Source organism: Coregonus clupeaformis, unplaced genomic scaffold (assembly GCF_020615455.1).
Source record: "Coregonus clupeaformis isolate EN_2021a unplaced genomic scaffold, ASM2061545v1 scaf0903, whole genome shotgun sequence".
Classification (NCBI taxonomy): Eukaryota; Metazoa; Chordata; class Actinopteri; order Salmoniformes; family Salmonidae; genus Coregonus; species Coregonus clupeaformis.
The window spans coordinates 133,126-146,022 of record NW_025534357.1 but is presented as its reverse complement, the minus strand read 5'-3'; the positions used below and the strand labels follow the sequence as shown (position 1 = coordinate 146,022).

General features: G+C 44.5%; 1 pseudogene; it reads right to left on the bottom strand.

The window, feature by feature from the left end:
- Positions 1-4,482: 4,482 nt before the first annotated feature.
- Positions 4,483-12,550, bottom strand: LOC121564004 (annotated as a pseudogene).
- Between the last annotated feature and the right edge of the window lie 347 nt (positions 12,551-12,897).

Sequence of the window (12,897 nt, the reverse complement as noted above, 5' to 3'; positions counted from 1 at the left end):
GCAAACTAGAGTTGTAATTTTGTCACTTCACGGCCACCGGAGTTTGCACGTGACTACAGTCGGCATTGAATTGTGGGTTAAATCAACCCCGCAAGCGATCAAATTTGTTCACTCGCTCCCTCTAATTAAATCGGGGGGAAACTTTTGTGAATTGGACCACCACTTAAGATGGCAATCTTAAGTGGCAATCTAACTGCATCCGGTTTCGACGGCGATTCCCCGGAGGGAAAGTAGCTAGCACAAGGGCTGAGGGGCTAAAAATAGCCCGATTGGACCACACCTGTGGATCCACTATATGCCCTCCACTTTCTTCACAGGTCCTGTGTTTTTTCCCTGGTTTACATTCATCCTTTGCTAGTTTTCCTGTATCATTTCTTCCATCCTAGCAAATGTCCTCATCTGGTAAATGAAGTTGTTTTGGTAATTCCCTTATGCACTAACTATTACTATACCACAGGTCAATATAGTCTACCAGTCTAACTGTCCATCCTGTCCTCTATCCACCATTCATAGTGATAATATAGTCTACCAGTCTAACTGTCTATCCTGCCCTCTATCCACCATTCATAGTGATAATATAGTCTACCAGTCTAACTGTCTACCCTGCCCTCTATCCACCATTCATAGTGATAATATAGTCTACCAGTCTAACTGTCTATCCTGCCCTCTATCCACCATTCATAGTGATAATATAGTCTACCAGTCTAACTGTCTACCCTGCCCTCTATCCACCATTCATAGTGATAATATAGTCTACCAGTCTGTCTACCCTGCCCTCTATCCACCATTCATAGTGATAATAGTGGGAAATTATTATCTTATATTTTAGATGTGCTGTTAGCTTAATAAGAAAGCATTAATGATTAAACATAAAAGGTTTGTACTGTACTGATATAAATTGGCCAACATTACAAGCTGTGATTAATGTGAGGAACCGTTATGGGGTAGGCTGAGATAAGGCTTGTGACTCACACTGCCTCTTTGTTGAACTGCCCAAGGACATATGTACAAAGAGTACAGTTAGAGTGGGAAAGTACAGGAAAACTGTGTCTATGGGTGCTGACTCTCTGGACAAGTTGCAAAACAACTGATGCCTGGCAACAGTGAAGCGCCAAGGGACTGGGACCAGCCTGTGCGCCAACGATAGGCTGAGTAAGTCTAAACCACGCTCAGTCTCTACTCTGATTGGCCAGCAGGGAGCAGGAACTATCTCTGTCAGAGTATTTAAAGAAGAACTTATAACAATGGACCAGTTCTCTGAGTGCCCTGCGTGGTATTTCAGTGGACCCGTATATACGAACATCATATTTACCATTGAAGTGTTTTGCATTAATTAAAATACTAGTCTATTTTAGAAGACGTGTATTGACCTCTTTTTGTTCCAATACCAGATTTGAATTGACGCAACTTAACAATCCTGCCCTCTATCCAACATTCATACTGACAAGAAACACTTGAAACACAAGCATTTCGCTGCACCTGCAAATCTGTGTACGTGACCAATAAACATTGATTAAATTGTTTGCCCAGATCTGCAATAGGCTAACTAGCAATCATACCACACATCAAATAATTCACAGCTGCACCGATGTTCAGTATAAAGCCCCATAACAGAGGAATAGCTGATAGGCAGCGGAGAGTCCAGGTGAGTCACTGCACATGAAAGAACAGTGAAGACCTGAAAAGCCCCCCTATTGATCTTGTTTATGTGCAATACAATGATCCTCCCTAGACTAACCTACAACACCACAATACAATCAATCATGCAGTATTGTTTTCAAGTGAGTACAACATTCTACTCTAGGCTGCAGGGAAAATGTCCTTTTAATAACGGTGCCAAGGTCCTGTGATTTGAATGTTTAATTCCATTCATTTCATTTGGATGGACAGTTGAAGGCACAGAAAGGCCCAGTAGGCAGACTGGCTGTATTTTAACTTCCGATTCTGAGATGTGTTGTCCGTTGCAGATCATCATTCTCCCAAGTCGTCCCGTGATGCTGTGGCCATCTGCTCCCAGCAGGCCCAGTTATTCAGGAAAGCTTCATGCTCACTCTGCCTCCACTCCAATCCCAGCGGATATTCCTTGCGTGCCTAGAACCTAACGCTTCAACGTAGCCTAAATATTTATCATTTAACTTTTAAAATGTATTGCCTTTTATATGTGGCATTAACACAACCAGTCACAATGTTTTAATCTGATTACTTCCAAAGTCTCCTGTAGGCTAACTGCGCACGTTCGTCCAAAATATAATTCCAGCATCCAAACAGTGCAGCGGCCATTTCATTAACGGAAAGAGACATCTGTTACAAAACACCAAAACAGTTTAATGACATTAGGAGATTGTCAAGCCAAGCCTTTAATACCGGGTAGGCCTACAGGGTAGGAATGGATTTCCTGTTTGTTGAGATGGACATAGTCTGTTGATTGTGGTGTGGAAAATGCAAATGCAAAAACCATGATATTGAAGCGGCTCTGATCGTGGTGTGATGAAACAGGCAGGGAGAGTGAGCTCGTCGGGTGGTGGTCGGTCGAACCCTCAACCTTCTGCTGTCACCCGTTGTGGACAATGGTGGTAAATATCTCATTCAAATTGAATTTCATTCATAAAATGTGTGGATATCTTTATAAGTTATGCATACTTCACATGTTAATATTCCAATACCCTACGTCCTCCATTCCTGAACGTGAAGCCGTCTGACCATAGCAGGAAAGGCCAGAGAAAAGTGTTGGCTTAAGGTATGACTTCTTATGGCGTAAAATTAACAATATATATTTTGATTTTTTTGTAATTTAGCAGATGCTCTTATCCAGAGCGACTTACAGGAGCAATTAGGGTTAAGTGCCTTGCTCAAGGGCACATCGACAGATTTTTCACCTAGTCGGCTCAGGGATTAGAACCAGTGACCTTTCGGTTACTGGCACAACGCTCTTAACCACTAAGCTACCTGCTGCCTCGTTTACCTAGACATACTTAGTGACAAAACATTAAGGACACCTTCCTAACATTGAGTTAAACCGCCCCCTTTTGCCCTCAGAACAGACTCAATTCGTCAGGACATGGACTGGCATTGTGTCGAAAGCGTTCCACAGGGATGCTGGCCCATGTTGACGCCAATGCTTCCTACAGGGATGCTGGCCCATGTTGACTCCAATGCTTCCTACAGGGATGCTGGCCCATGTTGACGCCAATGCTTCCTACAGGGATGCTGGCCCATGTTGACTCCAATGCTTCCTACAGGGATGCTGGCCCATGTTGACTCCAATGCTTCCTACAGGGATGCTGGCCCATGTTGACTCCAATGCTTCCCACAGTTGTGTCAAGTTGGCTGGATGTCCTTTGGGTGGTGGACCATTCTTGATACAGGAAACTGTCGAACGTGAAAAATCCAGCAGCGTTGCAGTTCTTGACACAAACCGGTGCGCCTGGCACCTGCTACCATACCCCGTTCAAAGGCACTTAAATATTTTGTCTTGCCAATTCACCCTCTGAATGGAACAACATACACAATCCACAAGGCTTTAACCTGTCTCCTCCCCTTCATCTACACTGATTGAAGTGGATTTAACAAGTGACATAAATTCGGGATCATAGCTTTCACCTGGATTCACCGGGTCAGTCTGCGTCATGGAAAGAGCAGGTCTTCTTAATGTTTTGTATACTCAGTGTATAACGGTGCGATAGTTCCAAAGAATATTTCATACAAAAAAACACTTGTTGACGAAATAAAATCTGTACAATTATGTAAAAAAATAATAATACATTGAGAGGTATTTGAAACCAAGATTAATTTCCAGTGTTCCAGTCCCGCAATAAGGGGTTTGGCAGGTGTTGGAACAGAGTACGAAGGAAACCAGCAGCAAGGCCTCAGCAGCAGGCCTGTACAGGTCAACACATTGCCATCAGAGGGCTGATGTAAATACTATGCATGCCAGTCTCTCTTGGCTAAGAGTTGAGGAGAGACTGACTGCATCACTTTTTAATAAGAAACATCAATGTGTTGAAAACCCCAAATTGTTTGAATAGTCAACTTACACACACACAGCTCTGACACACACATTTACCCCACCAGACATGCCACCAGGGGTCTTTTCACAGTCCCCAAATCCAGAACAAATTCCAGAAAGCGTACAGTATTATATAGAGCCATTATTGCATGGAACTCCGTTCCCTCTCCTATTGCTCAAATAAACAGCAAACCTGGTTTCAAAAAACAGATAAAGCAACACCTCACGGCACAACGCCTCTCCCCTATTTGACCTAGATAGTTTGTGTGTATGTATTGATATGTAGGCTACGAGGTGTAGTTCTGTCCTTGAGCTGTTCTTGTCTATTAATGTTCTGTATTATGTCATGTTTCATGCTCTGTGTGGACCCCAGGAAGAGTAGCTGCTGCTTTCACAACATCTAATGGAGATCCTAATAAAATACCAAAATACATGGGTCACATCACAAATGGCACCGTATTCCCTATATAGTGCACTACTTTTGACCAGTACTTTGTGTATCTCTGCTCAAAAGTAGTGCGCTATGTAGGGAATAGGGTGCCATTTGAGTCTCAACCCATCTCTCAGAGCTGGCTGCTGGTTCTGGTTGTCAGGCTGGACCGTGTGAAGGGCAGCAGGTGGTTGTATCTGGGTGTGATGGTGATGACAGCAGCAGCAGTGTAGGGGTCCAGGGCTATGATACGGTGCAGTGCTGAGCTGCCCTGATGCATCTCATCAAGGCTCTGGTCTGTGTTCAGGGTCACATTCATCTGACATGACCCCTCTTCTGGGTACAGCTCGTCACCTGGTAAGTGGAGGAGACACACACACACACACACACACACACACACACACACACACACAGTAAAACAGTAAAATTATCATCCAGCAATGACCATATCAAATCAGATTGACAGTTTTGACTTCACATGAGAAGAAAACACCTAAATTCCAACTGGAGAGTATTATAACTAACAAAAAAACCACAATTGCTAATGCAGAGACTTAAACATGATCATCCTAATGCAGAGACTTCGACATGATCATCCTGATGCAGAGACTTAAACATGATCCTCCTAATGCAGAGACTTAAACATGATCATCCTGATGCAGAGACTTAGACATGATAATATTGAACAAGACAGGGAAATGTCTTGCAAACCTCAGTAGAACCACAGCCTCAGTAATCAATAATGGCTTCATGCTTCACTGGGGCACAGGGGTGTGTCCACATGGCCATAGTCCCATTCCGTATCCGTAAATTGACAGTTGATAGTCGGATCGGATGATACTCATGATCGTTATTATGCCTAAGTACAGTGAGGGGAAAAAAGTATTTGATCCCCTGCTGATTTTGTACGTTTGCCCACTGACAAAGAAATGATCAGTTTATAATTTTAATGGTAGGTTTATTTGAACAGTGAGAGACAGAATAACAACAAAATAATCCAGAAAAACGCATGTCAAAAATGTTATAAATTGATTTGCATTTTAATGAGGGAAATAAGTATTTGACCCCCTGTCAATCAGAAAGATTTCTGGCTCCCGGGTGTCTTTTATACAGGTAACGAGCTGAGATTAGGAGCACACTCTTAAAGGGAGTGCTCTCACCTCGTGATGATCATGAGAACGGTGAGGAATCAGCCCAGAACTACGCGGGAGGATCTTGTCAATGATCTCAATGCAGCTGGGACCACAGTCACCAAGAAAACAGTTGGTAACACACTACGCCGTGAAGGACTGAAATCCTGCAGCGCCCGCAAGGTCCCCCTGCTCAAGAAAGCACATATGCATGCCCGTCTGAAGTTTGCCAATGAACATCTGAATGATTCAGAGGAGAACTGGGTGAAAGTGTTGTGGTCAGATGGAACCAAAATGGAGCTCTTTGGCATCAACTCAACTCGCCATGTTTGGAGGAGGAGGAATGCTGCCTATGACCCCAAGAACACCATCCCCACCGTCAAACATGGAGGTGGAAACATTATGCTTTGGGGGTGTTTTTCTGCTAAGGGGACAGGACAACTTCACCGCATCAAAGGGACGATGGACGGGGCCATGTACCATCAAATCCTGGGTGAGAACCTCCTTCCCTCAGCCAGGGCATTGAAAATGGGTCGTGGATGGGTATTCCAGCATGACAATGACCCAAAACACACGGTCAAGGCAACAAAGGAGTGGCTCAAGAAGAAGCACATTAAGGTCCTGGAGTGGCCCAGCCAGCCTCCAGACCTTAATCCCATAGAACATCTGTGGAGGGAGCTGAAAGTTCGAGTTGCCAAACGTCAGGCTCGAAACCTTAATGACTTGGAGAAGATCTGCAAAGAGGAGGGGGACAAAATCCCTCCTGAGATGTGTGCAAACCTGCTGGTCAACTACAAGAAACGTCTGACCTTTGTGATTGCCAACAAGGGTTTTGCCACCAAGTACTAAGTCATGTTTTGCAGAGGGGTCAAATACTTATTTCCCTCATTTAAAATGCAAATCAATTTATAACATTTTTGACATGCGTTTTTCTGGATTTTTTTGTTGTTATTCTGTCTCTCACTGTTCAAATAAACCTACCATTAAAATTATAGACTGATCATGTCTTTGTCAGTGGGCAAACGTACAAAATCAGCAGGGGATCTATACTTTTTTCCCTCACTGTAGATACTGGCAAAAATAACTCCCTGCCCATTCTCCCTGCAAAACAGCTGCATATTAGGAGCAGCATGTGGAGGGGTGTGTGGACACACCTACTCATTCAAGGGTTTTTCTTAATGTTTTACTATTTTCTGCATTGTAGTATAATAGTGAAGACATCAAAACTATGAAATAATACATATGGAATCATGTAGTAACCAAAAAAAGTGTTAAACAAATCAAAATATATTTTATATTTGAGATTCTTCAAATAGCCACCGTTTGCCTTGATAACAGCTTTGCACACTCTTGGCATTCTCTCAACCAGCTTCACCTGGAATGCTTTTTCAACAGTCTTGAAGGAGTTCCCTCATTTGCTGAGCACTTGTTGGCTGCTTTTCCTTCACTCTGCGGTCCGACTCATCCCAAACCATCTCAATTGGGATGAGGTCGGGTGATTGTGGAGGCCAGGTCATCTGATGCAGCACTCCATCACTCTCCTTCTTGGTAAAATAGACCTTTGATGATGGCGACGAATATGTAGTGAGGGCCAGCCAACAAGAGCGTACAGGTCACAATGGTGGGTAGTGTATGGGGCTTTGGTGACAAAACGGATGGCACTGTGATAGACTACATCCAATTTGCTGAGTAGAGTGTTGGAGGCTATTTTGTAAATGACATCGCTGAAGTCAAGGATCGGTAGGATAGTCAGTTTTACGAGGGCATGTTTGGCAGCATGAGTGAAGGAGGCTTTGTTGCGAAATAGGAAGCCGATTCTAGATCTAACTTTTGATTGGAGATGCTTAATGTGAGTCTGGAAGGAGAGTTTACGGTCTAACCAGACACCTAGGTATTTGTAGTTGTCCACATACTCTAGGTCAGACCCGTCCAGAGTAGTGATTCTAGTCGGGTGGGCGGGTGCCAGCAGCGTTCGGTTGAAGAGCATGCATTTAGTTTTACTAGTGTTTAAGAGCAGTTGGAGGCTACGGAAGGAGTGTTGTATGGCGTTGAAGCTCGTTTGGAGGTTTGTTAACACAGTGTCCAATGAAGGGCCAGATGTATACAAAATGGTGTCGTCCGCATAGAGGTGGATCCGAGCGTCACCAGCAGCAAGAGCGACATCATTGATATACACAGAGTATAGAGTCGGCCCGAGAATTGAACCCTGTGGCACCCCCATAGAGACGGCCAGAGGTCCAGACAACAGGCCCTCCGATTTGACACATTGAACTCTATCTGAGAAGTAGTTGGTGAACCAGGCGAGGTAGTCATTTGAGAAACCAAGGCTATTTAGTCTGCCAATAAGAATGCGGTGGTTGACAGAGTCGAAAGCCTTGGCCAGGTCGATGAAGACGGCTGCGCAGTACTGTCTTTTATCGATCGCGGTTATAATATCGTTTAGGACCTTGAGCGTGGCTGAGGTGCACCCATGACCAGCTCGGAAACCGGATTGCATAGCGGAGAAGGTACGGTGGGATTCGAAATGGCGGTGATCTGTTTGTTAACTTGGCTTTCAAATACTTTCGAAAGGCAGGGAAGTTTGGATCTAGAGTGTCACCCCCTTTGAAGAGGGGGATGACCGCGGCAGCTTTCCAATCTCTGGGGATCTCAGACGTTACGAAAGAGAGGTTGAACAGGCTAGTAATAGGGGTTGCGACAATTTCGGCGGCTAATTTTAGAAAGAAAGGGTCCAGATTGTCCAAAGGGTCCAGTTGGGAGGAGGTGCTCTTGTTCTCCATGGACTTTACAGTGTCCCAAAACTTTTTGGAGATAGTGCTACCGAATGCAAATTTCTGTTTGAAAAAGCTAGCCTTTGCATTCCTAACTGATTGTGTATATTGGTTCCTGACTTCCCTAAAAAGTTCGATGCTAATGCAGTACGCCACAGGATGTTTTTGTGCTGGTCAAGGGCAGTCAAGTCTGAGGAGAACCAGGGGCTATATCTGTTCTTAGTGCTGTATTTTTTGAATGGGGCATGTTTATTTAGGATTAAGAGGAAATTACTTTTAAAGAACAACCAGGCATCCTCTACTGACGGAATGAGGTCAATATCCATCCAGGATACCTGGGCCAGGACAATTAGGAAGGCCTGCTCGCTAAAGTGTTTTAGAGAGCGTTTGACAGTGATGAGGGGTGGTCGTTTGACCACGGACCCATTAAGGACGCAGGCAATAAGGCAGTGATCGCTAAGATCCTGGTTGAAGACAGCGGAGGTGTATTTAGAGGGTACATTTGTCAGGATGATATCTATGAGGGTGCCCATGTTTACAGATTTTGGGTTGTACCTGGTAGGTTCATTGATAATTTGTGTGAGATTGAGGGCATCTGGTTTAGATTGTAGGTTGGCCGGGGTGTTAAGCATATCCCAGTTTAGGTCACCAAGCAGTACGAACTCTTGAGGATAGATGGGGGGCGATCAGTTCACATATGGTGTCCAGGGCACAGCTGGGGGCTGAGGGGGGTCTGTAGCAAGCGGCAACAGTGAGAGACTTATTTCTGGAAAGGTGGATTTTTAGAAGTACGAGCTCAAACTGTTTGGGCACAGACCTGGATAGTATGATAGAGCTCTGCAGGCTATCTCTACAGTAGATTGCAACTCCACACCCTTTGGCAGTAATATCGAGACGGAAAATGTTGTAGTTGTGGATGGACATTTCTGAATTTTTGGTGGCCTTCCTAAGCCAGGATTCAGACACTGCTAGAACATCAGGGTTGGCTGGGTGTGCTAACGCAGTGAATAACTCAAACTTAGGGAGGAGGCTTCTGATGTTAACATGCAAAAAAACAATGCTTTTACGGTTACAGAAGTCAACAAATGATAACGCCTGGGGGGTAGGAGTGATACTGGGGGCTGCAGGGCCTGGGTTAGCCTCTACCTCACCAGAGGAACTGAGGAGGAGTAGAATAAGGATATGGCCAAAGGCTTTAAGTACTGGTCTTCTAGTGCGTTGAGTACAGAGAAAAAAAGGGGCAGATTTCCATGCGTTGTAGAATAGATTCAGGGCATTCTGTACAGACAAGGATATGGAAGGATATGAGTACAGTGGAGGTAAACCTACGCGTTGGGTAACAATGAAAGAGATAGCATCACTGGAGGCACCAATTGAGTCGGTCTCTGCGTGTATGGGGGGATGGGACAAAATAGCTATCTAAGGCAGGTTTAGCTGGGCTGGGGGATCTACAGTGAAATAGTACAATAAGAAATAACCGAAACAGCAATAAGCAAGGCATATTGACATGGGAGAGAGGCATAAAGCAATCACAGGTGTTATTCAAGAGAGCTAAGACAACAGCTGGTAATGGCGACAAAGTTTGGGCTGAGGCTAAACAGATAAACAGGATGCGGTACCGTATAAAGGAACAGTCCAGCAGGCATCAGCTGTATAGCTGAGTTATCATAAGGTCCGGTGAACAGCAATAGGAGAGTTCGGAGGTAGTTCGGGGGCTGCTATAGCACTAGCGAGCAAGAGGCCTCGGCTAGCGTGTGCTAGCGGGCCGGGGCTAGCAGATGGGTCTTCGTGGTTGACGTCGTAACGGGAAGCCTGTTGTAACCACATCAGACGATTTCGTCGGCAGACCAGTCGTGTTGGTGATCGAATGGTGCAGACTGGCCGATAATAATAATAATAATAATAATAATATGCCATTTAGCAGACGCTTTTATCCAAAGCGACTTACAGTCATGTGTGCATACATTTTTGTGTATGGGTGGTCCCGGGGATCGAACCCACTACCTTGGCGTTACAAGCGCCGTGCTCTACCAGCTGAGCTACAGGGGACCATGGCTAGAGCTGGCTGGTAGGTAGTGCAGGCCACGGATAATGGTGAAAAACCGCTAACGGTGGCTAATAGCAAGTAGCTGGTTAGCTGGCTAGCTAGTTTCAACTGGAGATTCTAGATAAAAGGTAAGTCAATAATAGAATCCGTTCCACATTGAGTGAGGCGGGTTGCAGGAAAGTATATTTTGTAGAAGGATGAAAAGTGTGATAGGGAAATATGTACGAAAAATACAAAAAATACAAAAAACTGGCTATTTACACGGACACACAACAAAGAACGCGACCGCACTGCTACGCCATCTTGGATTTGTAGCGACATAATCCAAAAGAAAGGCTACTACGTTTTTTATTTCACTGTTAGCGATTCACAAAATATTATTTTCCCAACCACTTCAATGGCGAAGTCAATTAGTTAGAAATAATCATTTAATAGAATCTATTCAAATGAATCAAATAAGTCACTCAATTTTATTTCCGATTTTTTTTGTTGTTGATTTTTTGAGACAGAAATGTGAAGCGGGGCATCAGTTATACAGAACATCTCATTTGTTACAACACTCTACTTTTCTTACTAGCACTCATTTCTCTGACAGCTGCTTTATTGAGGAGAGTTGAAGTACAATGACTGTGATATGTGGTTGTCTTTCCGAGCTACGTTAAGTTGAGAGAACTGACTGTGATATGTGGTTGTCTTTCCGAGCTACGTTAAGTTGAGAGAACTGACTGTGATATGTGGTTGTCTTTCCGAGCTATGTTAAGTTGAGAGAACTGACTGTGATATGTGGTTGTCTTTCCGAGCTACGTTAAGTTGAGAGAACTGACTGTAAGTTCCTCTGAATAAGAGTGTCTGCTAAATGACCTTAATGTAAACGTAAACCCTAACCTGGGAGGAGTGATATGTAGTAGTTGTCTGACACCATGCGGATAGGGAGCCACTGTTCACAGCCCTCTGACGCTCTCCGTCTGGAGAAGCTGTGGAGGTCCTGCAGGGAGGGGAACCGGCACATACGGCTGAGATCATAGAACTGTGGTGGGGGCTATCCACATCTCTCTGGCTTGGTAGCTGTGGAGGATCTCTGAGGGGGTGGACCACTGAGAGAGGGGAGGAGAGAGAGGGAGAGGGGTTTAGGTTAGACTAAGATGAATGAACAGTTTACAACAATATTATGAACTGATGAATACATAATGAATGAATACAGAGTCGCATAACACTTTGAACATCACAATAAAAATACACTTTCACCCTACTAAACTATGGTATCACCTTAAAGTGCACAATTTCCTTCTCGTCTTGTAGGGTGTGAGGTGGTGTTTCTTGCAAACAGCAAATGTAGAAGGCTGTGTCGTACCTCCGCTGTTTTCCATACACGCCAGTAGGGGTCAGCCAGTTACCCCATTCATGCAGAGCCCAGATGTTGGGTAGACACTCCAGCTCCCTGCACATTCTGATGAAGTTACAGGGGTTCTCGTTTACCAGCACTCTCCATTTAGCCAATTCACTCTCGTCACAGACATCGGCTATTCTGGTTAATTCGGGCTGACTGTCTCTCTTGTTCTCGATGCCGTTAAGTAAAGTACTCTCTTCTTCTTTCGGCACGACTAGAAGTACTCCCGACTCCTCGAAAGTTTCCCTCACCGCACAGATGCGAAATGCGACGTCACCTGGAATGGGAGAACCCAGTTTCTTTCTGTCGGTGGCGAAGATCGGAGGTCTCGTCTCTGGCGGCTGCTTCACAAATCCGAGTCCAAAATTCGGTGAGCGCCGAAAAGATTTAAAAAGATCAAGCCATTCACTTGAGAAATCCGACGAATCCACCAGACCGCCGGGAAAGACGTAAGCGTTCGGCATGAAGCCACTTGTACCGCTTCGTTTCAGCAACAACACGTTATAGTCGAAGGCTAACTTGTCAGGCAAGCTGGAGTGCCCACTGACCGCAGAGGGGCCTTTACCGACACACCTTGTCAAACTATCTACAGTGACTTTATGTCTCGTACCAGCAGCTAGTATGACCGTCGCGGCCTCCTTCCAGTGTCTCAGAGCCGTATTCATTCTTTTGATCGTTTTATTCTCTCATTTCCAATAATGTTATTCGAAAGCAAAGTCCGCGTCACCGCTGTCAAATGTTATTGTTTTGATGTGTCGTCATACGAGCAGGAAGGTCAAGGGCGTAGAAGAAGAACCATGTTTCCGGTGTCTTCTGCTACTAAGCTTAGGGCGCCACCTACTGTTATGGATGACTGATAAAGACCGGAAAGATCTAACATCGCAGTTCATGATGGTGATAATAATATTATATAATAATAATAATAATAATATGCCATTTAGCAGACGCTTTTATCCAAAGCGACTTACAGTCATTTAGCAGTTTTAAAGATAATTTCCTGCAATGCTATGCATTTTGCCATGGCTAATATGGTCTTGGGAGCACCCATACTAAAAATGTATGCACACATGACTGTAAGTCGCTTTGGATAAAAGCGTCTGCTAAATGGCATATTATTATTATTATT